Below are 22571 nucleotides of genomic sequence, written 5' to 3'. Positions count from 1 at the left end.
TGAGGTCGGGTCGGAGTATATGTTCACGGAGGTACTGATGTTAGCCGATTAGGCCTGGCTCACAGTCGGCGTTGCAATTCATCCCAAAGGTGTTTGATGGGGTTGAGGTCAGGGCTCTGTGAGGCCAGTCAAGTTCTTCCACAACAATCTTGACAAACTATTGCTGTATGGAACTTGTTTTTTTGCAAGGGGGGCACTGTCATGCTGAAACAGGAAAGGGCCTTTTGCAAACTGTTACCACAAAGTTGGAAGCACAGAATGGTCTAGAACACATATGTCAGAGTCAAGGCCCGCGAGGCCACATGTAGCGAGAAGATTTTTTTACGGCCCCTGGGATGATCTTGATTTATTATTAGAGTGGGACAGAACCAGCAAACAGCCCCAGATCAATTTTACACGCACCAATACTACATTTCCCACAATGCAACGGTGACGAAAATTAAAGAGCAGTAGGCTGCTTCATTTCAATGATTTATCTGCCAAACATCACAGTAAAATTAATTTCAGATACCCATCAAAAATGGCAAAACGGAAGGTGGACACTGAGAACCGGGGTTTCAAACAAACGGAGTATATGCACGGAGGTAGCTGGAAAACCTGTGTGTCTTCTTGTGCAGACATTTATTTTGTTAATCTGACACCAAATGAAACGATCACGCATCACAAAAACACACAGGTTGAAATATCAAAACAAACTCTGAACCAATTACATTAATTTGGGGACAGGTGTTTTTGAAAAAGCATTAAACATGTATGGCAATTTAAATAGTTGAGGGATATAAACATTGAGTTGTTATTTTACCTGAAGAAATGCCAAGGTCTTCTAAAATAGAAAACATCTACTCCTCCTTCCAGGCCATTTTTTCATCTTTGAACTTATAAAAAATATCCCTGATTGGCATCTAAAATTTTACCACAGACAACCGGCAAAACACTGTCTTTATTTATCACCCATATGGGAATATATTTGTTAGGAAATGGTTCAATTGGGTTCACTAGACTATTCTATAAACCAATGAGGAGATGGGAGAGGCAGGACTTTCATTTGACTTTGCATCTGGTCTAGAATGTCATAGGAATGACTTCTATTTTAGCCTTTGGCAACGACAAACAGCAGACACTCGTTTGCGGGTGCAAAATTGAATAACATGGATTTCTACATTTATTTTGACATCTGACAGCTGCGCAAACCCAATGTGTCCGGTCTGGTCAGCATGTTACACCACTCCAGCCGAGGCTTGGCATTGCCGGGGCCGGCACGGGCGCCCAATAATTTTTTGGAATGGTGACATTTGCACGATCGGTTTTCAAAACAAATCGCTCATTTGCACGTCACGTAAAATGTATGTCACTGTGTGGGACTGTGGGTCAATTAACCTTGTCTCCTTGGGCGCTTTTCCTGATTCTAAAAAGTTTGGGACACTAGACAGGCAAAACACTGCCTGGGAATCACCCACTCAAATCAAATTCATTTGTCACATAAACAATGGATGAGCAGATGTTAATGCGAGTGTAGCGAAATGCTTGTGCTTCTAGTTCCGACAATGCAGTAATAACCAAATTGAATAATCTGGGTTGACTCAGAAGTACGAGATGGGGGAAGTGGGACAGGGGTAGGTTGACCTCGAGGTCTCCCCACTGGAAGCCCGAGGTATTTTTTGGGGGGATTTGGGGGATTAGTAAAATCAGTCACACGATGAAATGTCACCAAATGGACCACAATTCATAATACTGTTAATGGGAAGGTCTCCCACTCAAATCAAGCATCACAGACATATTTGTCACATACACATGGTGAGCAGATGTTAATAGAAATGCTTGTGCTTCTAGTTCCACAGTAATAACCAACGAGTAATCTGAGGTTGTGAGATGGGGAAGTGGGCAGGGGTAGGTTGATCTCAGGTCTCCCCACTTTTTTAGGGGGAGTGGGGGATTAGTAAAATCAGTTGAAATGCTACCAAATGAACCACAATTCATAACTGTTAATATATAGTTTCACAGACATATTGTTGCATTTTTTTTCTGGTTTGCGAAATCGTTAAGAATAATATAAAAAACAAGTGTTTAAAAATGCAAACTTCTGAAATATTTTAGAGCACCCTCTGGCATTGGCCAAGATGAGGTGCCATCTACCTTCTGAGCCACACAGGCCTCTTCAGAAATGATCTCGGAGCCTCAGGATGAGGAGCCGTCCACGTCCTCAGCCACACAGGCGTCTCCACAAATATTGTCTGAGGATGAAGACCCATTTGCTTCCACTTCTCCCCAGCAGGATTCTTCAGGTGGGTTTGTGTGCATCCCTGCATAACAAACAGAATAAATAATCTCCCTTTTGCAAAGTTTTAAGTTTCCATATTGTTAGAAACAATGATGATTTTACTATTACTGGGTATGTATGTGGGATGTTCCACCACTATAAATGCGGTGAATAACATGTGTAAACTAATGCCCATGTGCTCTCCTTTAGAATCGCCTGTAGCAGCATCCCACCAAATCCTGCTGCTGAGGATGAATCACTGTCTACAGACCCTGCTGACTGACAGAATTCAGACACCACCAGTTTGCACAGGACCAAGTGAGGTACCACCTTACTTTGTTTCCCCAAGGAATGAGAGTGAAGGAAGAAGTTGCCACCACCAGTATTTCAGGAAGACCTTGGTGAGTGGTGAAAAAAATCCCTAGAAGTTTGCTGGTGTATTCTGCTGCAAACTCTGTTCTAAGAAGAAAATTAATTTGGCAAACTCAGGACTTGTCACGTCTGTCATAAAGATGAGACCAAGACGCAGCGTGAGTAGAGTTCCACGTAATATTTAATAACTGAAACTCAACTAACAAACAATCGAACGAAACGTGACGCTATACAAATAGTTCAGACAGGCAACTAAACATAGAACAAGATCCCACAAACACCAAAGGGAAATGGCTACCTAAATATGATCCCCAATCAGAGACAATGATAAACAGCTGCCTCTGATTGGGAACCATATCAGGCCACCATAGACATACAAATCACCTAGACCTACAAAAAACCCTAGACAATACAAAAACTAGCGTACCCACCCTAGTCACGCCCTGACCTAACCAAGATATCTCTGTCTTCTTTATATTTAAGGTCAGGGCGTGACAGTACCCCCCAAGTTACGGAATCCCCCAAAAGCCCCCCTTCACGCTGATCCCTCCGCCTTTGTAGAACCGGACTGGACCGCGCCAGAGACCCCGGACTGTGAAACGCCGGAAGACTGGGAACCCCGGAAGCTCTGGACTGGAACTGTCGCTGGACTGGGAAGCTCTGGACTGGGAACTGTCGCCGGAAGCTCTGGACTGGGAACTGTCGCCGGAAGCTCTGGACTGGAACTGTCGCCGGAAGCTCTGGACTGGGACTGTGGAGGCGCACTGGAGGCCTGATGCGTGGTGATGCGTGGTGCGGGAGAGTGCGGGGAGCAGGCACAGGACATACTGGACTCTGGAGGCGCTCTGAAGATCTGGAGCGTAGAGCTGGCACAATGCTTCCTGGCTAGATGCTCACTTGAACCCGGCAAGTGTGGGGCGCTGGCACAGGACGCACTGGGCTGTGCAGACGCACCGGAGATGCAGAGCCGGCGCAGGAAATCCTGGTCCAAGAAGATGTATTGGAGACCAGGAGCACTGAGCCGGCACCATCCGTCCTGGCTGGATGCCCATTCTAGCCCGGCAAATGCGAGGAGCTGGAGTAGAGCGCACCGGGCTATGAATGCGAACTGGAGACACTGTGCGTGACACGGTGAATGACCAGTCACACGCTCCCCACAGTAAGCACGGGGAGTTGGCTCAGGTCTAAACCCTACCTCCACCAATCTCCCCGTGTGCCCCCGAAACATTTTTTGGGGGTTGCTTCTCGTGCTTGCCTCGTTGGTATAACTCCTCGTAATGTCGCCGTTCAACTTTCGCTGCTTCTATTTCTTCCTTCGGATGGCGATACTCCCCTGCCTGTGTCCAGGGTCCTGCTCCATCCAGAATCTCTTCCCAGGTCCATTCCTCCTGAACACGCTGCTTGGTCCGTTGTTGGTGGGATCTTCTGTCACGTTCTTCATAAAGATGAGACCAATGCGCAGCGTGAGTAGAGTTCCACATAATATTTAATAACTGAAACTCAACAAAACAACAAACAATCGAACGAAACATGAAGCTGTACAAATAGTGCAGACAGGCAACTAAACATAGAACAAGATCCCACAAACACCAAAAGGAAATGGCTACCTAAATATGATCCCCAATCAGAGATAATGATAAACAGCTGCCTCTGATTGGGAACCATATCAGGCCACCATAGACATACAATCACATAGACCTACAAAAACCCTAGAAATACAAAAAACCCAAGACAATACAAAAACTAGCGTACCCACCCTAGTCACACCCTGACCTTAAGATCAGGGTGTGACAGGACTGACAGACTGGAAACATGCACGTTCTTTATCTGACTTCACACGACAGCAGTCCAGAACACCAAAACATGGAAAGAACTGGCAATGAGGATCAAAAAAGGGGAAACAATTGATAAGCATGAGATGGAGAGAGGTGTTGACACGTCTGACTGCGATTGTGCAGTCTCTGGCAATTAGAAATCTGGCACTAAGGAGACACACAGAAACACTCTATTATCCATCAAATGGACATTTCCTCAAAGAGGTTGAACTGATGGCACAATTTGATCCAGTCATGAAAGAGCACCTTAACTGTGTCCAAAAAGGGACCTTGAGTCACACCACCAGCTACCTTGGCCACCAAATACAGAATGAACTCATTTATTTGTTGAGCAGCAAGGTCATTTCAATAATGGTGAGTGACATCAAGCTGGCAAAATTCTATCATTCTAGATTGCTCCTCAGATGTCAGCCACACTGAACAGTTGTCAGTTGTGATTAGAATTGTGTCACTGAAGGAGGAGCCCCACATAAAGGAACATTTTATGGGGTATTTGGAGGCAGGAGTCCACGGGGCAACATTTGGCATCCCTGATACTCAAAAGATTAGAGGAGTTTTGAGGACTGCAGAGGACAGTCTTATAATAATGGGGCCAACATGAGATGCAAAAACAAAGGTGTCCAAACCAGACTCCTGGAAATGAATCCAAGAGCTCTATTTGTGCCATGTGTGGCTCACTCATTGAACCCGATTGTGGCTGATGCTGCTAAAAGTTCTGTCGATGCCACAGGTTACTTTGGCATCTTATACAAACTGTACACCTTGTTCTCAGCCTCCACACTGCGATGGGCCATCCTGAAAAAACATGTGGACATCACTTTGAAGGACTGAGACAAGGTGGGAGAGTAAATTTAAGAGTGTCAAGCCACTGAAGAGTCAGGCAGCAGCGGTGAGAGAGGCACTGATTTTGAGGTGAGGGATCAACCCAAAGACCCTGTGATGAAGATTGAGGCCCAGTCCTTGTCAGAGGAGGTGGGATCATACCGCTTCAGCACCTGTACAGTGGTGTGGTATGACATCTGGAGCCAGATCCAACATGTGAGCAAGCTGATGCAGTCTCCCAGTATGTATGTGGATGTTGAGGTCAGTCTTCTCAGAAAGACAGAGAGAGGTCTAAGCAACTACAGAGCAACAGGATTTATGACTGCACAAACGTCAGCCAAGGATATGAAATAGAGGTCGACCGATTTAATCGGAATGGACGATTTCATTTGGGCCAATTTCAAGTTTTCATAACAATCGGAAATCGGGTATTTTTGGACACAGATTTGGCCGATTTAAAAAATAAATAAAAAATATACACCTTTATTTAACTAGGCAAGTCAGTTAAGAACACATTCTTATTTTCAATGACGGCCTAGGAACGGTGGGTTAACTGCCTTGTTCAGGGGCAGAAAGACAGATGTTTACCTTGTCAGCTCGGGGATTCAATCTTGCAACCTTACAGTCAACTAGTCCAACGCTCTAACCACCTGCCTTACATTGCACTCCACGAAGAGCCTGCCTGTTACGCGAATGCAGTAAGAAGCCAAGGTAAGTTGCTAGCTAGCATTAAACTTATCTTATAAAAAACAATCAATCATAATAACTAGGTAACTACACATGGTTGATGATATTACTAGTTTATCTAGAGTGTCCTGCGTTGCATATAATCGATGCGGTGCGCATTCGTGAAAAAGGACTGTAGTTGCTCCAACGTGTACCTGACCATAAACATCAATGCCTTTCTTAAAATCAATACACAGAAGTATATATTTTTAAACCTGCATATTTAGCTAAAAGAAATTGAGGTTAGCAGGCAATATTAACCAGGTGAAATTGTGTCACTTCTCTTGCGTTCATTGCACGCAGAGTCAGGGTATATGCAACAGTTTGGGCGGCCTGGCTCATTGCGAACTAATTTGCCAGAATTTTACGTAATTATGACATAACATTAAAGGTTGTGCAATGATACAGGAATATTTAGACTTATGGATGCCACCCGTTAGATAAAATACGGAACGGTTCCATATTTCATAGAAAGAATAAATGTTTTGTTTTCGAGATGATAGATTCCGTATTCGACCATATTAATGACCTAAGGCTCGTATTTCTGTGTGTTATTATGTTATAATTAAGTCTATGTTTTGATGACAGAGCGATGGTAGGCACTAGCAGGCTCATAAGCATTCATTCGAACAGCAATTTTGTGTGTTTTGCCAGCAGCTCTTCACAATGCTTCAAGCCGTTTATGACTTCAAGCCTATCAACTCCCGAGATTAGGCTGGTGTAACCGATGTGAAATGGCTAGGTAGTTAGCGGGGTGCGTGCTAATAGCATTTCAAACGTCACTCGCTCCGAGACTTGGAGTAGTTGTTCCCCTTGCTCTGCATGGGTAACGTTGCTTCGAGGGTGGCTGTTGTTGATGTGTTCCTGGTTCGAGCCCAGGAGCGAGGAGAGCGACGGAAGCTATACTGTTACACTGGCAATACTAAAGTGCCTATAAGAACATCCAATAGTCAAAGGTATATGAAATACAAATCGTATAGAGAGAAATATTTCTATAATTCCTATAATAACTACAATCTAAAACTTCTTACCTGGGAATATTGAAGACTCATGTTAAAAGGAACCACCAGCTTTCATATGTTCTCATGTTCTGAGCAAGGGACTTAAACGTTAGCTTTCTTACATGGCACATATTGCACTTTTACTTTCTTCTCCAAAACTTTGTTTTTGCATTATTTAAACCAAATTGAACATGTTTCATTATTTATTTGAGGATAAATTGATTTTGATGTATTATATGAAGTTAAAATTATAGTTAATTCAGTATTGTTGTAATAATGACAATTACAAATAAATAAAAGAAATCGGCCAATTAATCGGTATTGGCTTTTTTGGTCCTCCAATAATGGGTATCGGCGTTGAAAAATCATAATCGGTCGACCTCTAGTATGAATGTCGAGGCCGTTCTACAACAAAAAAGGCAGAGGTCCACAAAGCAGCACTTTTCATGTGAATCATTTGATGAGCCTTTGAGTGATGCCCTGAAGAAGCTGGAGGTGACATTTTTCAATGTCATTGTTGATGCTGCCGCCTCAGCCCTTCAGGACACTGGAAAATGTGGGAGAGATGTTTGGAGTGCTGTCAACCTTCCGAAGTCTCTCAAATGAGGAGCTGACGGAACAATGCGAGGCCCTTAATATGACACTGCACTATAAAGAATACTCAGACTTGGATTTCAGAGAGCTTGCACAGGAACTGAAGAAATTGCCTGACTTTCCATCGGAGACCATAACCCTGCTTGAGCTGCTGATATTTATACATGAAAGGGAGCTCTCAGAAATGTATCCAAATTTGTGGACTGCTCTCAGAATTTGTCTTACTCTTCCAGTGACCGTAGATGAAGCAGAGGAGCTTTCAAAGCTGAAAGCTTTGTATGGCTCGCCCAGGGAGCCATACAAGCTCGAACCGCGACTGGCTCAAGGTGATCTTAGGTTTGTGTGCGCCTGTTCAGCTATGGAAACCCATTTCATGAAACTCTTTGACGAACAGTTGTGCCGACATTGCGTTCAGAGGCAGTTTGGAACTCGGTAGGGAGTGTTGCAACCGAGGACAGATGATTTTAACGCGGTACGCACTTCAGTACTCGGTGTTCCCCGTTCTGTGAGCTTGTGTGGCGTACTCGATTGAGCCATTGTTGCTCCTAGACTTTTCCACTTCACAATAACAGCACCCACTGTTGACCGGTGAAGCTCTAGCAGGGCAGACATTTGACAAACTGACTTGTAGGAAAGGTGGTGGTGCCACGTTGAAAGTCACTGAGGTCTTCAGTAAGGCCATTCTACTGCCAATGTTTGTCTATGGAGATTGCATGGCGGTGTGCTCATTTTTATACACCTGTCAGCAACAGGTGTGGCTGAAATAGCCAAATCCAATAATTTGAAGGGGTGTCCACATACTTATGAATGTACTGTATTTATACTCTGGACTGATATTTATATATTTCTCAAATCCATTTTTTTACTTTTAGATATATGTAAACATTATTTTTGTGAATTATTAGATGTTACTGCACTGTTGGAACTAGGAACACAATCATTTCGCTACACCTGCAATAAGATCTGCTAAGTATGTGTATGCGACCAATACAATCTGATTTGTTTGTTTTCTCAGCAAGATTGAGTTGTGTCCTGTCTGACAGTGAAATATGGCTAGCGTTTACCGTAGCTTGGGCTATGGAGTAGCTAGCTAGCGTTTACCGTAGCTTGGACTATGGAGTAGCTAGCTAGCGTTTACCGTAGCTTGGACTATGGAGTAGCTAGCTGGCGTTTACCGTAGCTTGGACTATGGAGTAGCTAGCTGGCGTTGCAGAAGTCCATTGCATGCATTCTAAGGTAGCAGTGTGGCATTTAAAAAAAACGGATGTACATTGTCCCACAAAACATAACTACGAGCGGCATTTGGACGTGAACTTGCTATCGTTAGCTAGCTTTTCTGTCGATGTTAAGCTGTTGTCTGCTCGCAAGCTAATGGCTTTAGTTATTTGTGTAACAAACCTTCCATCAACAATTACACTGAGCTACATTTATTTGTCTTTTCGTTAGATAGCTAGCTACAGAGGCTAACTTTAGCTAATAGCAGCTGTATTGTTGCCAAGCATCCAAGTTGCTGACCAGGTTAGATAGAACAATAGATAAATTAGTTAGTTATATTTGTCTGAAACGTAGTTGGCATTGCCAGAAATGTTACAAAAAGTTATTAATGGACAGAATGTGCACGCAAGAGTGATACATTATAAATGTAATAAAAACTGTTGCATCTACAAAAGGTAGTCAAACATTTAAATCCAATGGTCACTTTATGGAAGCTTGTGTCGTTTTAATCCGCTGCAATCATTTTTACCAAATCGGCGCAGAAAATACTGAACACTCACGACTACAATATAATGGAATATAAAACAAAATCGTTTGTGTGATGAACATTTTTATCTTAGCAAGGAAGCCAAAGACAACTAAAACTAAAAGTGTGTACTGTATGACTGACTCATAGACCGTTCAGGGAACATGAAATATGAGGATGGCATTTCTTCACAAGTTAAGGTGAGTCAACATGTTTTTTTCTACTCGCAATGCACACACAGAAATCAGTACCATGGATAGACGCATCATATTTAGCCTAAGTTTATCTAACTCAATCGTTTTTGGCAGGGGTGCAACATTTAGAAGTGGGGAGGACAAAAAAAAATGCTAATTTAGAATGTAAGGATGTCCCTTGTTTCTTTTTAAATCGTTTAGTTGTAGTAATGTAATAACTAATAAAAATAATAGGTGATAAGATGATGTTGAAGTTGAAATTGTGCTTGAATAGTGGAGGCAGGGCCTGTTTTCTTTGCGACTTGCGGTAACTAAATCAATTGTTGTTTAGTAGTCCGAAAACGTTGGAAACATTAACTTGCTTGATCATCCTGTAGGTTGTAACTGAACTTAACAGGACAGATGTTGCTCTCCGGTTTTATGATTTTAAAAGGTGTGGTTGTATGTATTCTGCCACTGTCTTGTCTCGGCTGTGTCAAGACTTATGAACTAACAGGTTATATAACAAACGCAATTATCACAACACAGGTTGGAATATGGCTATTTTTCAGGCTTGGCTTGTCTGACGCTTTTACCCACGCACCACTACTGCAAGTCGTAGCTTTGTCCTCATTATTTCTCAATGATTTTGACTTTACCTGCTCGTTGCGCATCGCCTTGTATCAATCTGTGTGCTTTAGGCTAGTATGCTGCTGAAGAACAAAATATCCCAAATGTTTATTACCACCATTGTTTATTTTGTCCAGCTGTTCAAATGGAACGAATGGATATGGAAGATCAAAGATTATGAAAAATAGGCCTTGACATTTCATACACCACAGAAAGCATCTTGTTCATAAGTCAACCAAACTTACCCGATCCATCATGGAAGCAACCGTATTCTTTCTTTAACGTTTCTTCAAATAAAAAACTTGACAGTAAGAGTAACGTTACGCTACAGTTACTTTCTTTGTCACAGCGTTCAGATAAATAAAAGCTAGAACACACATTTGTAAATATAAAACTCCATTTAAATTGTGACAAACGTCTCATTTAGACTAATCTTACATTAGAAACATCCTGCAAAAGGATGTGGAAATGTATTTGGTTTGAAAACTCGAGAGGATGGTAACAAAGTACTTCCTGTTGATGCTTTTCAGCTTCTTCTGTGGTGTTTAAAATGTGCCGCCACCTACTGTACATAGTCATCAACAACTCTCTTCAAGTGGGTGAAGCGGTTGAGAGTCATTTATTGTTAAGATATAACTGCTGTATTGCCTCAATGATATATAAAGTATGTTAAATTAATGTGAAAACAAATTGGCATGATCAATATTTCATAAATCTATTTAAACTTTAAATGATTTTGTATCACGTCTTTTGTGTCATCCTCAATGATTGCAAATGCATTATGTCCATGAGTGGTTGTATTGTTTTTACATTTGCAAGTAAGTTACATCAAATTAAAATCAAAACAAATCTAAGGTATTTATAGAAACGACAAAAATAGCTTGCAGCCTCCGCCTGGCTGTGGTTTGCTGGAAGGTGGCAAGCTGAACTTGAGATTAGAGAAATTCCTTGCTATTGTCTTTCAAATTAGGTGATGGCTAGATGGCAAAAGCGACCTGCCAAAAGCTTGTAGCAGTCCTGTGAGTGCAGGCTAAGAAACTTCAATCAAATAAGCCATTCGTTTTTGATGACCAAATTCAACACTCTCATTGACCTCCAAACAAAAACTCCTTGCTTGGTGGGCGAAAAAAAACGAACAAACGCCACCTGCTGGAGGGAGGCAGATTTTCCCTTGAGTTGGGCCTCTCACTTTGCCTCTTCCTCTCTGACAACGTTCTCTTCCAGAGTCCAGCTGTGGTTATTGGCTGAGGCCCAGTAAGAGTAGCCTCGTAAATAACATACTGATTACCGATGAGCGATCCGTGCAGTGAACCAGTAAAGTCCGATTTATGTTCAATCAGACTTCTGCAGTGGCCATACACAATGGCCATTTTAGCATGTACATCTTGGTGGGGCTAAGCCTACATTTTTTGAGGGGGATGAATGCCAGCAAGGCAACAACAACACTAAACAATACATTAATTGCACTATAACAGTGACAACCGGTTCCCACAAACTATTAGGGCCTACATAAAGCTGTCCCAGCAGAAGAGCTTTCTTTTCAGCACCATGGAGTGAATCCTTGTCATGCTACACCTGGCTGTCAGCGGAGCCTTGTCTGGCAGCGAAACATTTCATTCAGCCTCATTTACCTCCTTTAAGAACAAATGGCTGACTTGCTTTAACAAATGTGGTTTCTACTGACAATTGAGATGTACAAACTATGGCATAATCAATCAAATGTATTTATTAAGCCCATCTTACATCAGCTGATGTCACAAAGTCCTGTACAGAAACCCAAGGGGAATGATGGGGAATGATGAGCGGATAAGAGGCAATCAAATTTTGATTAAGACAATGAGCAACATGGGCGTAGTCAATATAACTATTTGTTTAGCACTTCTAAAATGAACAGGAACAGAATTCAGAACATGCGTCGTTCTTACAGTATTATCCCTGTACACCAAGTCAGAATCATAGGATAAATAAAGGGGGCATATAAGCAGACAATGAAAGCTTTTACAATATTTGATGATATTTCTCTGAAAACAGGCTTTAGGCTACATGTCAGAACAGTAGGCTAAGTTATGAGGGGGTAAGGGATCCAATTATTAGGTAAAGCACATGGGCTACTAACAGCTTACTACACAACATACATTTAGTATTACTTTCTTAGCTACAGTATTACATATCTCCCTGGCATATTACATCATTTATGCAACAGCATACAATACATTTTTGGACTCACTTTGTGCTGTGCTCACTTGAACAGGAAGGTGGCATGGGCAAATTTTGTCATCAAACTTTGTCATCAAAGTCTGTCTTCCTCTGGATTTATGATACTTTCAAGTCAACTGAAAACTGGGGTTGTATCATGACGTCAGTGATCTTCAGGTCGGAACTCAAGAAAAAGAGGCCAGAGTTTCTGACTTGGAATTCCGAGGTAGATGACCATTCAACACGTATTTTCCGGTCGGAGCTTGCGGTTTTCCGAGTTCCCAGTTGTCTTGAACTCATTGAAGTCTGACATTTCCCAGTTCAGTCTCCAGTTGTTTTAAACGTGGCAGAAGTCCTGCTGGATTGACAGCATGGCCAATATGTTCAACAGTTTCTGGCCCACAATGTTGTTTGTGAATGTTTATCCTTTTAAGCTTGGAAAAGAGACCAGACTTGGACCACAAATTGAATAAATGAATATACACCTATTGTTGAAACATTATTCTACATGAAGACATAATAATAGTATGAGTATATGAAAGATACAATTATCACCCCCCCCACCCCCCCACAAGTTCCCTATAACATTTCCTATAATAACATTTATCCATTTAGATCAATGTGTGATATTACATAGACACAAAGGAGACCTGATCCCAGATCAGAGCTGCATATTATGCTGCACAGAGGTTACCATGGTGATCAGACTGAGGCAACTGTTTAAGAATGGGAGATGGATATGACTGTTCACTAGATATTTTCTATTTGGTCCTTTATTTATGGATCTGAAACCGGTGCTGGAAGGGAGGGAGATGAAATACGGCATGTTTTTGTTTTCTGGTGTTTGTTTTTTCTCATTTGCACTAAATTAACAAAGCTCTTCCCACCTAGACAGACATAAGGTTCCTTCTCCAGTGTGTGTTCACTGGTGTGAATAAAGGGTCCATAACTGACTGAAACAATTCCCACACTGATCACAGGTATAAGGCTTCTTTCTCTCCAGTGTGTGTTAGCTTGTGTTTAGTCAGGGAGAAAGTTTGAGAAAAGCTCTTTCCACACTGATCACAGCTATAAGGTTTCTCTCCAGTGTGTGTTCGCTGGTGTCTAGTCAGGGTGGAAGCTCGAGCAAAGCCTTTTCCACACAGACAGACGTAAGGTCTCTCTCCAGTGTGTGTTAGCTTGTGTGTTGTCAGCTCTCCTGACTGATTGAATCTCTTCCCACATTGATCACAGCTATAAGGCCTCTGTCCAGTGTGTGTTCGCTGGTGTGTAGTCAGCTCTCCTGACTGATTGAATCTCTTCCCACATTGATCACAGCTATAAGGCCTCTCTCCAGTGTGTGTTCGCTGGTGTGTAGTCAGGTGGCCTGACTGATTGAAGCTCTTCCTACACTGTTCACAGCTATAAGGTTTCTCTCCAGTGTGTAAACGCTTGTGTATGGTCAGGCCTCCTGAATTAGCAAAGCTTTTCCCACAATCAAGGCAGGGGTAAGGCCTCTCCCTGTATGAATTTTCAGATGATATTTTAAGGCATTAGATGCAGTAAAACCCCTCCCACACTTAGAGCAGCAGTACAGTTTCTTTCCAGTGTGAATCTGCTGGTGAATTAAGGACCTCAGTCTAGTAAAATTCTTCCCAAAGTCAGAGTAACAGTGGTGAGGTTTCTTCACTGTATTTCTCTGCTGGTGTTTCTTGAGGTGATCTGATCTGGAAAGACTCTTCTCTGCCTCCTCAGCAACATGAGATAAGTACCTTCCACTGAGAGAGCGATGGTTATGGGAGTCCCCTTTGAAACAAAAGACATTGAGTAACTAGGTTTTGGAAATATGGGTCCATAAACAAATATTATACAAATAATATAGCAACATACACTCAGAGGACAGTTTATTCGGTCCACCACCCCTTTCACAAAAATGGATCGCTCCTACATACAGTGGGTCACGTGGAGGTGAGTCCATTGACCCATCCAGGTTGGTGTCAACGGTACAGGCTAGTCGAGGTGGTGATCTGGTGTGGTGAATGTTTTCCGGGCACACTTTAGGTCCCTTGATACCAATTGAGCATCGATTGAACGCTACAACGTATCCGAACATTGTTGCTGAGCAAACCCAATAGAGTATCTTTGGGATGAGATGGAACGGGCTGTTGGCAGCATGAATGTGTAGCCGTCAATCTGCAGCAACTGCGTAATGTCATCGCGTTAGAATGGACCAACATCCCTGGGGTACGTTTGACACCTTGTAGAATCAATGCACCAAAGAATTCAGGCTGTTCTGGAGTCAAAGGAGGGTCTGACCCAGTACGAGATGGGTGTACCTAATAAACTAGTAACTGAGTGTATATTTTTTTTATCAAATCAACAGAAGTTGCAGAAGCAGATTGTGTTCTAATCCACACACCCAATTGTTCTTACTTGATGAAATCAAATCTCCATCCTCGTGTCCTCTCACAGCTCCACTCTGCCCTGCTGTTTTCCTGCAGTCAACCAGCCGCACCGACACCCTCTTGAGACCCAACAGTAAAGCGCTACCGGAAGAGTTGCAACCCGGGGACTCTGGCAGGGTAGAGGGGGATGGGCTAGCTCTGTCCTGGTGACCACAGGAAGTATTGTACATAGAATATCATTAGACCAAACATTTTATTACTTTAGTCTGAATCTCTGTTTGACAGGAGGTATTATAAGGATGCACCATTCTCCTGAAGTGTGTCATCGTTCACTACTTTACACATATGTACAGTTTCTCAATCACGTCGGCCAATTTTTCAAATGGAAGTGGTATATATTTTTGTCATATCCAGTCTGATGATCAGAACCTTTGAATCAACATTCAGTGGAGTTGAACACATCTTTCACGCTGAGTTAATGATGGTTAACACAGAATTTAAGTGTCACGTAATTGGGCAGTCACTCGATTAAGTTCTGGGTTCATACATATTGGGAGAGATTAGGAGATGCTAGAACAAGGAGCAGAACTGGAATGAGAAGCTCCGCAGTCTCTTTCGAAGTACGGGCCGAATGTCCACTCCCATTCCGAAATGTGAAAGATGATAACACCTGCTAAATCATGATTTGTTCAAATAACCAGTGATGAAAAACCTAAACACCAGAACTATTGCTGCTAGTTATCCCACTTGGAGAATGTTGAGAAAATGTTAATCTCATAGTTTCAGTATCCTGATACAGGACATACATAGAAGAAACCATCAGATATGGGGGTATTGTGGCATGTAGTAGAAACCTACAGTAAAAAGGTATGGGTGTAGCCTGGTGCAATTTCTGCCCCATGTAACATTGTTCAAGATCCACTTTATGTGACTTGTTAAGGTAACAGCATCCTCATCTAAAAATCAGCTTACAGTGTATCAACAACATTCAGATAATGAATGGAATAAACTAATTTATTTTAGTACTTAAAAAAACAACGTAAACTACACACTATATAATTCAGGTTTCGTAGTTCAGCTTTTAGCCGTTTAAAAACAAATGACAGGAAAATATTTTTAAGCTTGAAACAGATTTTTGTGAAAATTGTACCAAAGAGAAACACAATTAGATTGGAGTCATGGCTAATGGGTCTATCCACAATATGTTTTATACCAGTCATTTAATTTCCAATCAGTGAAGGGAAGTGAATAAGTGCACACTTTGGAAGGACAGAAAGACAATTAGGGATTCGTTAACATAGTATCTAGGCAGAAGTGGAGCTAGCGTGAGGGCCATGGGTTTGCTGTTAGCCTGCCATTATTTAACCCTATAAAACATTTAACACTATACAATATGGTACATTTATATGATTAAATTAAATCCTGAAATTGGTCTATTAAATAAATGATTTATGTATTTAGTAAGTTATTTATTAAGTTAATAGTTTAAATTAAGTTAACACAGCCGGGACTTGAGGTAGGCCTATACAAGAAGAATCCAAGAATGATGCATGTTGTCTACGTTTTAAAAAGTCTAATACACCTGTAGGCAGGAATTAAGAAACATTGGGAAACGGAAAACATTCCAAAGAACAGAATAGCATATTCTGAGTTTAAACGTAGATTCAGCGATATTATGTAGGCTATATGCACAAAATAAACAGCTGCATTACCGAAATCACCAAAAACGTTGAAGTGCGAGGCTAAACTAGCTAGCTTGCTTTCAGCTGACTGATTGTTGACAAGCTAGCTACAGAGGCTAGCTGCAGGACTTTGGACAAGCAAGCTAATGTTATATAGCAGCTGTACAGTTTCCAAGTTGCTGACCCGTTCAGATAGAACTCTAAGATGTGCCTGAAAAGAAATGAGCAACTCAGGAAAAACTACAAAAAGGTCGCACATCGTTGGTTCTTAGTGGACAGAAATGTGCACGTAACATGTAATAAAACCGGTTGCAGATACGTTTTAAATGTTTAAGTCCAATGGTCACTTTATGGAAGCTATGGTGCTGTTTTAATCCTATGAAAGAATTTCAGCTAAATAGGCACAGGAAATACTGAAAACTCACGACTATAATATAATGGAATATAACACAAAATATAAAATAATAATTGTCCCAATGACATGTTTTACCAGTGCAGAGCGAGATGCGCATCTCAGTTACTTCTCAGGAAGATTAATCATTTCAAAATTGGTTATTAACTAGCTGGCCTGGCGCATCCTTGACTGAATGGAAATCAGGCTAGCGAGCAAGCATTCTAGCCAGGTAGCCTAGGACAACAAAAACTACAAGCGTGACAGAGTCATAGACCGTTCAGGGAACATGAGGAGGATGGCATTAGCGTTTCTCTACAAATTGGATGCGTGAACATGTTTTTTTCTAATTGCACTCACACACAGATATCAGTACCATGGATAGACATATTTAGCTTAGGTTGATCGTACTAAATCGCTGTTGGTATCTTTTAGTTGTCAATTTAGTAGACTAAGTATTAGATGATTAGATGATGTTGAAATGGTGCTTAAATAGTGGAGGCAGCCCCTGTTTTCTTTGCGACTTGAGGTAACTAAATCAATATTTGTTTAGAAGTCCGATTTTTAAATGTTATTTGATTTAAATAGGCAAGTAAATTACAGGCAAAATATTTTGTGCTCTCCGTCTTCTTGTATCGGCTGTGTCAATGCATATGAACTAACAGCATCAAACAACACAATCACAACACGTAGGTTGTAATGGCATAGGTTTCTGGATTGGCTTCCGTGTAAAAACAACATTCTGGTTTATTTATCCATGGTTCTGACTTTACCTGCTCGTTGCCTTGTATCAATCAGGGCTTTAGGCTAGTACGCTACTTTGCTGGACAAAATATCCCAAGTGTTTATTACCATCATTGTTTTTGTCCAGCTGTTCAACTGGAAAGAATGATATGGAAGATCGAAGATAAACTAGGTCAATACATTTTATACTGTTAATAAAAGTAAACCAAACGTACCCGATCCATCGTCGAAGCTATTCTTTCTTCAACGTTTCTTAAAAAAACAAAATGACAGTAAATGTGTACGGTACCGTACACTAGTTATTCTTTGTCATAGCATGCATATAAAGAACATCTAGACCAGAGCAATCAAACGTAATTTTAAATATCACAACTCGATTTAAATTGTGACAAATGTCTGATGTAGGCTAATCTTACTTCAGGAAGATCCTGGATAATATTTTACATTATCTATTAGTCAATAAAACGTTCAACACCCTATCCACCAATACTCCCGTTGTCTGTTCGTCTAACCGAGAGTCTGTTGGAACAACGTCCCCTTCGAAAATCCAGATAGTTAATTGTCTGAGGCCCAGTAAGTGTAGCCTTGTAAATACCAGAATGATTACCGCTGCGCTATCCGTGCAACTAACCAGTAAAACCCGATGTATGTTTAATCCGACATCTGCAGTGGCCATGCAGCATTTACAGCAATGCAACCTTCGCAGTAGTCAGTGCATTCATACTTCTTCCGCTTCACGCAGCAGACTCAAAGCTGTGGTGAAGGAAGTGATCTTCTTCTTCTTTGGTATTATGGCGGTCCGCATACAATTGTTATAGATGCATGCAGCTCAGTACTGTATTGGCTGTGTATCAGCCTACTACTCTGTCGTCTGAATTCATTACGCTTTGGGAAAAACCAACTAACTAGTGCTGCACAGGGGTGGAAAAAATACCTAATCGTCATACTTGAGTAATTGTAATGATATCTTAATAGAAAATAACTAAAGTAAAAGTTGGATGTCACCCAGTAAAATACTAATTGAGTAAAAGTCTAAAAGTCTTTAGTTTTAAATATACTTAAGTATCAAAAGTGTAATTTCTCAAATTTAATTAAGTATCAAAAGTAAAAGTATGAATCATTTGAAATGTCCTATTTGAAGTAAACCAGACAGCTCAATTGTTTATTTTACAGATAGCCAGTGGCACACTACAACACAATTTACAAATAAATGTGTTTTGTGAGTCTGTTTGATCAGGTAGCCTAGTGGTTAGAGCGTTGGACTTGTAACCGAAAGGTTGCAAAATCAAATCGATGAGCTGACAAGGTAAAAATCTGTCGTTCTGCCCCTGAACAAGGCAGTTAACCCACTTGCTCGGCCGTCATTGAAAATAAGAATTTGTTCTTAACTGACTTGCCTAGTTAAACAAATAAAACATCAGAGGCACTAGGGGATGGCCTCTTGATTAGTGCATGAGTTTTTTTGGGTGTCAATGTATGGAGTAAAAAGTACATCATTTTCTTTAGGAATGTAAGTGAAGTAAAAGTTGTCAAATTAAAACAGTTAAGTACAGAAACCCCCAAAACGACTTAGGTAAAAATACTTAAGTACTACTTAAGTACTTTACACCACTGACCCTACACCCATTAAAACCTCATTATTCCACTACTTTGGCCCTCTGATCTTACACCAGGTCAACAGCCTGGGAGGACGGGATATTATTGTTCAAAACACCTTGTAACTCTTCTGCAGTAAAATCTCACACTCCCAAGTAGTTCTCTGCAGCTGCCTCCACATCTATGCGCTTCAATTTATGTTCTATTGCTGCGTTACAGTTGACAACCATGGCCATGAACGCAAAAAAAAAGTTTAAAAAAAAACTTGAAGCATGTTATTCTTATCACACTCTATTGACATCGGCCTAATTACAGGGATCCTCTCAAGATCCTTCACCCTGGACCCATCTTCCTCTAGTACTCTCTTCACTGCCTCAGCATACAACACCTTCTGCACGACTGCGATCTTGCCTATGCTGCTCTGTACCATCACTCATTCATATCTTTATGTACATATTCTTTATCCCCTTACACTGTGTACACTGTGTATAAGACAGTAGTTTTGGAATTGTTAGTTAGATTACTTGTTGGTTATTACTGTATTGTCGGAACTAGAAGCACAAGCATCTCGCTACACTCGCATTAACATCTGCTAACCATGTGTATGTGACAAATAAAATTTGATTTGATCCTGGTAACCTCAACCTGTCTTTCTCTCACTGGACACATCTGATCTCCAGCACCATGTGTACCCCTACAGTTTATACACACAACTTTTTACATCAATACTACACATTCCTTTCTCTCAGGTCCTCCTGCACACTTCCCACATCTAGAAATCTCCCTGATACACACTGCTGGAAGGAAGTAGTCAAGGAAGGGAGTTTGTGTTTATACAGGAAGTACCCCCCACACCACCAACCAATCATGTCAATGTTGAGATACAGTGGCAAGAAAAAGTATGTGAACCCGTTGGAATTAGCTGTATTTCTGCATAAATTGGTCATACAATTTGATCTTCATCTAAGTCAACAAAATAGTCTGCTTAAACTAATAACACACAAACAATTATACATGTTCATGTCTTTATTGAACACACAGTGTGAACATTCACAGTGCAGGGTGGGAAAAGTATGTGAAACCTTGTATTTAATAACTGGTAGACCCTCCTTTGGCAGCAATAACCTCAACCAAATGTTTTCTGTAGTTGTGGATCAGACCCGCACAACGGTCAGGAGGAATTGTAGACCATTCCTCTTTACAAAACTCTTTCAGTTCAGCAATATTCTTGGGATGTCTGGTGTGAAGCGCTCCTGGTCATGCCACAGCATCTCAATCAGGTTGAGGCCAGAACTCCGACTGAGACACTCCAGAAAGCGTATTTTCTTCTGTTGATTTACTTCTGTGTTCTGATTTACTTCTGTGTCCCCCCCCACACACACACACACACACACACTTTTACATTACAGCCTTATTCTGAAATGGAATAGTCTTGGTGGTTCCAAACATCTTCCATTTCAGAATGATGGAGGCCACTGTGTCCTTGGGGACCTTCAATGCTGCAGAAATGTTTTGGTTCCTTCCTCAGATCTGTGCCAAGACACAATCCTGCCTCAGAGCTCTACAGACAATTCCTTCAACCTCATGGCTTGGTTTTTGCTCTGACATAAACGACCAACTGTGGGACCTTATATAGACCATTGTGCGCCCTTCCTAATCATGTCCAATCAACTGAATTTACCACAGGTAGACTCCAATCAAGTTGTAGGAATGGAAAAAGGATGCACCTGAGCTCAATTTTGAGTCTCATAGAAACGGGTCTGAATACTTATGTAAATAAGCATATTTTTTTATTTAAAATACATTTGCTAAAATCCCAAAATTTTCGCATTGTCATTATTGGGTATTGTGTGTAGATTTAGGGGGGAGTATTTAATACATTACAGCCTTATTCTAAAATGTAACTAAATGTGGAAGTCGAGGGGTATGAATACTTTCCGAATGTATGTACTGTAACAGGCTCACAATGTGGTTACTTAAGTCCGATTTGGATATATTTGGCTGTTTTCGCAGGTAACATTTAAAAGTTGAGAAGTGACTTCTAAATGCTAACTCCAGTTAGTATGAGCTGGTTAGCATAGCTAGCATACAGACATCGGTGGTGGAAGTTAATTATTTTTAACGAATGCAGTTGATTGGGGAAAGTAACATTTATTGTTAGGGTTGACATCCATACAAGTATTACACTCTGATTTGTACCTCAATATATTGTGACATACACATATAAACAATAGTCTAAACGTAGGATCATTTTGCTGGGGGGCAATGAAGAGATTCAGGATTATTCCCCCATGGCCTTTTCTCCCACACGTTTCCATGGCAATTCCATTGTTTTGCTCGAGTTCCATTGACTTCTTTACCGCATCTATCTTCCAAACAGGTTACCGTGGTGATCAGACTAAGTCAACCGTTTAAGAATGAGAGATGGATATGACGGTTCACTAGATGTTTTCTATTGGTCCTTTATTTATGGATCTGGAACCGGTGTCAGATAGGAGTTGAAAGACACGTTTGCGCTTTCTGGTGTTTTTTCATTGGCCCTAAATGAACAAATATCTTCCCACATACACAGATATAAGGGTTCTCTCCAGTGTGTGTTCGCTGGTGTCTAGTCAGGTTTCCTGACTGACTAAAACTCTTCCCACACTGATCACAGCTATAAAGCCTCTGTCCAGTGTGTATTCGCTGGTGTCTAATCAGGTTCCCTGACTGACTAAAACTCTTCCCACACTGATCACAACTATAAGGCCGCTTTCCAGTGTGTGTTCGCGGTGTGTAATCAGATCTCTTGACTGACTAAAACTCTTACCACACTGATCACATCTGTGAGGTGTCTCTCCAGTGTGGGTTCGCTGGTGTGTAGACAGGTTGGAAGCTCGAGCAAAGCTCTTCCCACACTGATCACAGCTATAAGGCTTCTCTCCAGTGTGTGTTCGCTGGTGTCTAGTCAGGGACGAAGCGAGAGCAAAGCTCTTCCCACACTGATCACATTTATAAGGCTTCTCTCCAGTGTGTGTTCGCTGGTGTGTAGTCAGATCTCTGACTGAGTGAAGCTCTTCCCACACTGATAACAAACATAAGGTTTCTCTCCAGTGTATGCGCCGGTGTATAGTTAGATTTTCTGAAAGAGAAAAGCACTTTCCACACTGATCACAGCTATAAGGCTTCTCTCCAGTGTGTACACGCTTGTGTATGGTTAGGGTTCCTGCATTAGCAAAGCTTTTCCCACAATCAAGGCAGGGATAAGGCTTCTCCCCTGTATGTATTCTCAGATGAGATTTTAAGGTGTTAGAAGCAGCGAAACTCTTCCCACACTGTGAACATCTGCACGGATTCTCTCCTGTATGGATTCTATGGTGTAACTTAAGACCTCCTTGACAGGTGAAACTCTTCCCACACTGAGAGCAGCAGTATGGTTTCTCTCCGT

General features: G+C 41.4%; 1 long non-coding RNA gene and 1 pseudogene across 2 annotated transcripts; both read right to left on the bottom strand.

Moving 5' to 3' along the window:
• LOC135554703 (zinc finger protein 883-like) overlaps window positions 1-22571 on the bottom strand; it is a 33746-nt pseudogene that overhangs the window by 3898 nt on the left and 7277 nt on the right.
• Window positions 12904-18405, bottom strand: LOC135554716 (uncharacterized). Of its 2 annotated transcripts, XR_010457725.1 has the most exons (4): window positions 18180-18405; window positions 17764-17800; window positions 14760-14934; window positions 12904-14132 (listed from the first exon to the last, which is right to left on the bottom strand). It is a non-coding gene; the product is annotated as an uncharacterized LOC135554716 (long non-coding RNA). The 2 variants fall into 2 exon arrangements; XR_010457724.1 differs by lacking the exon at window positions 18180-18405 and having other exon boundaries at window positions 17764-18057.

This window comes from Oncorhynchus masou, chromosome 14 (genome assembly GCF_036934945.1).
Source record: "Oncorhynchus masou masou isolate Uvic2021 chromosome 14, UVic_Omas_1.1, whole genome shotgun sequence".
In the NCBI taxonomy this organism is placed as follows: domain Eukaryota; kingdom Metazoa; phylum Chordata; class Actinopteri; order Salmoniformes; family Salmonidae; genus Oncorhynchus; species Oncorhynchus masou.
This window is presented reverse-complemented; position numbering and strand designations above follow the sequence as displayed.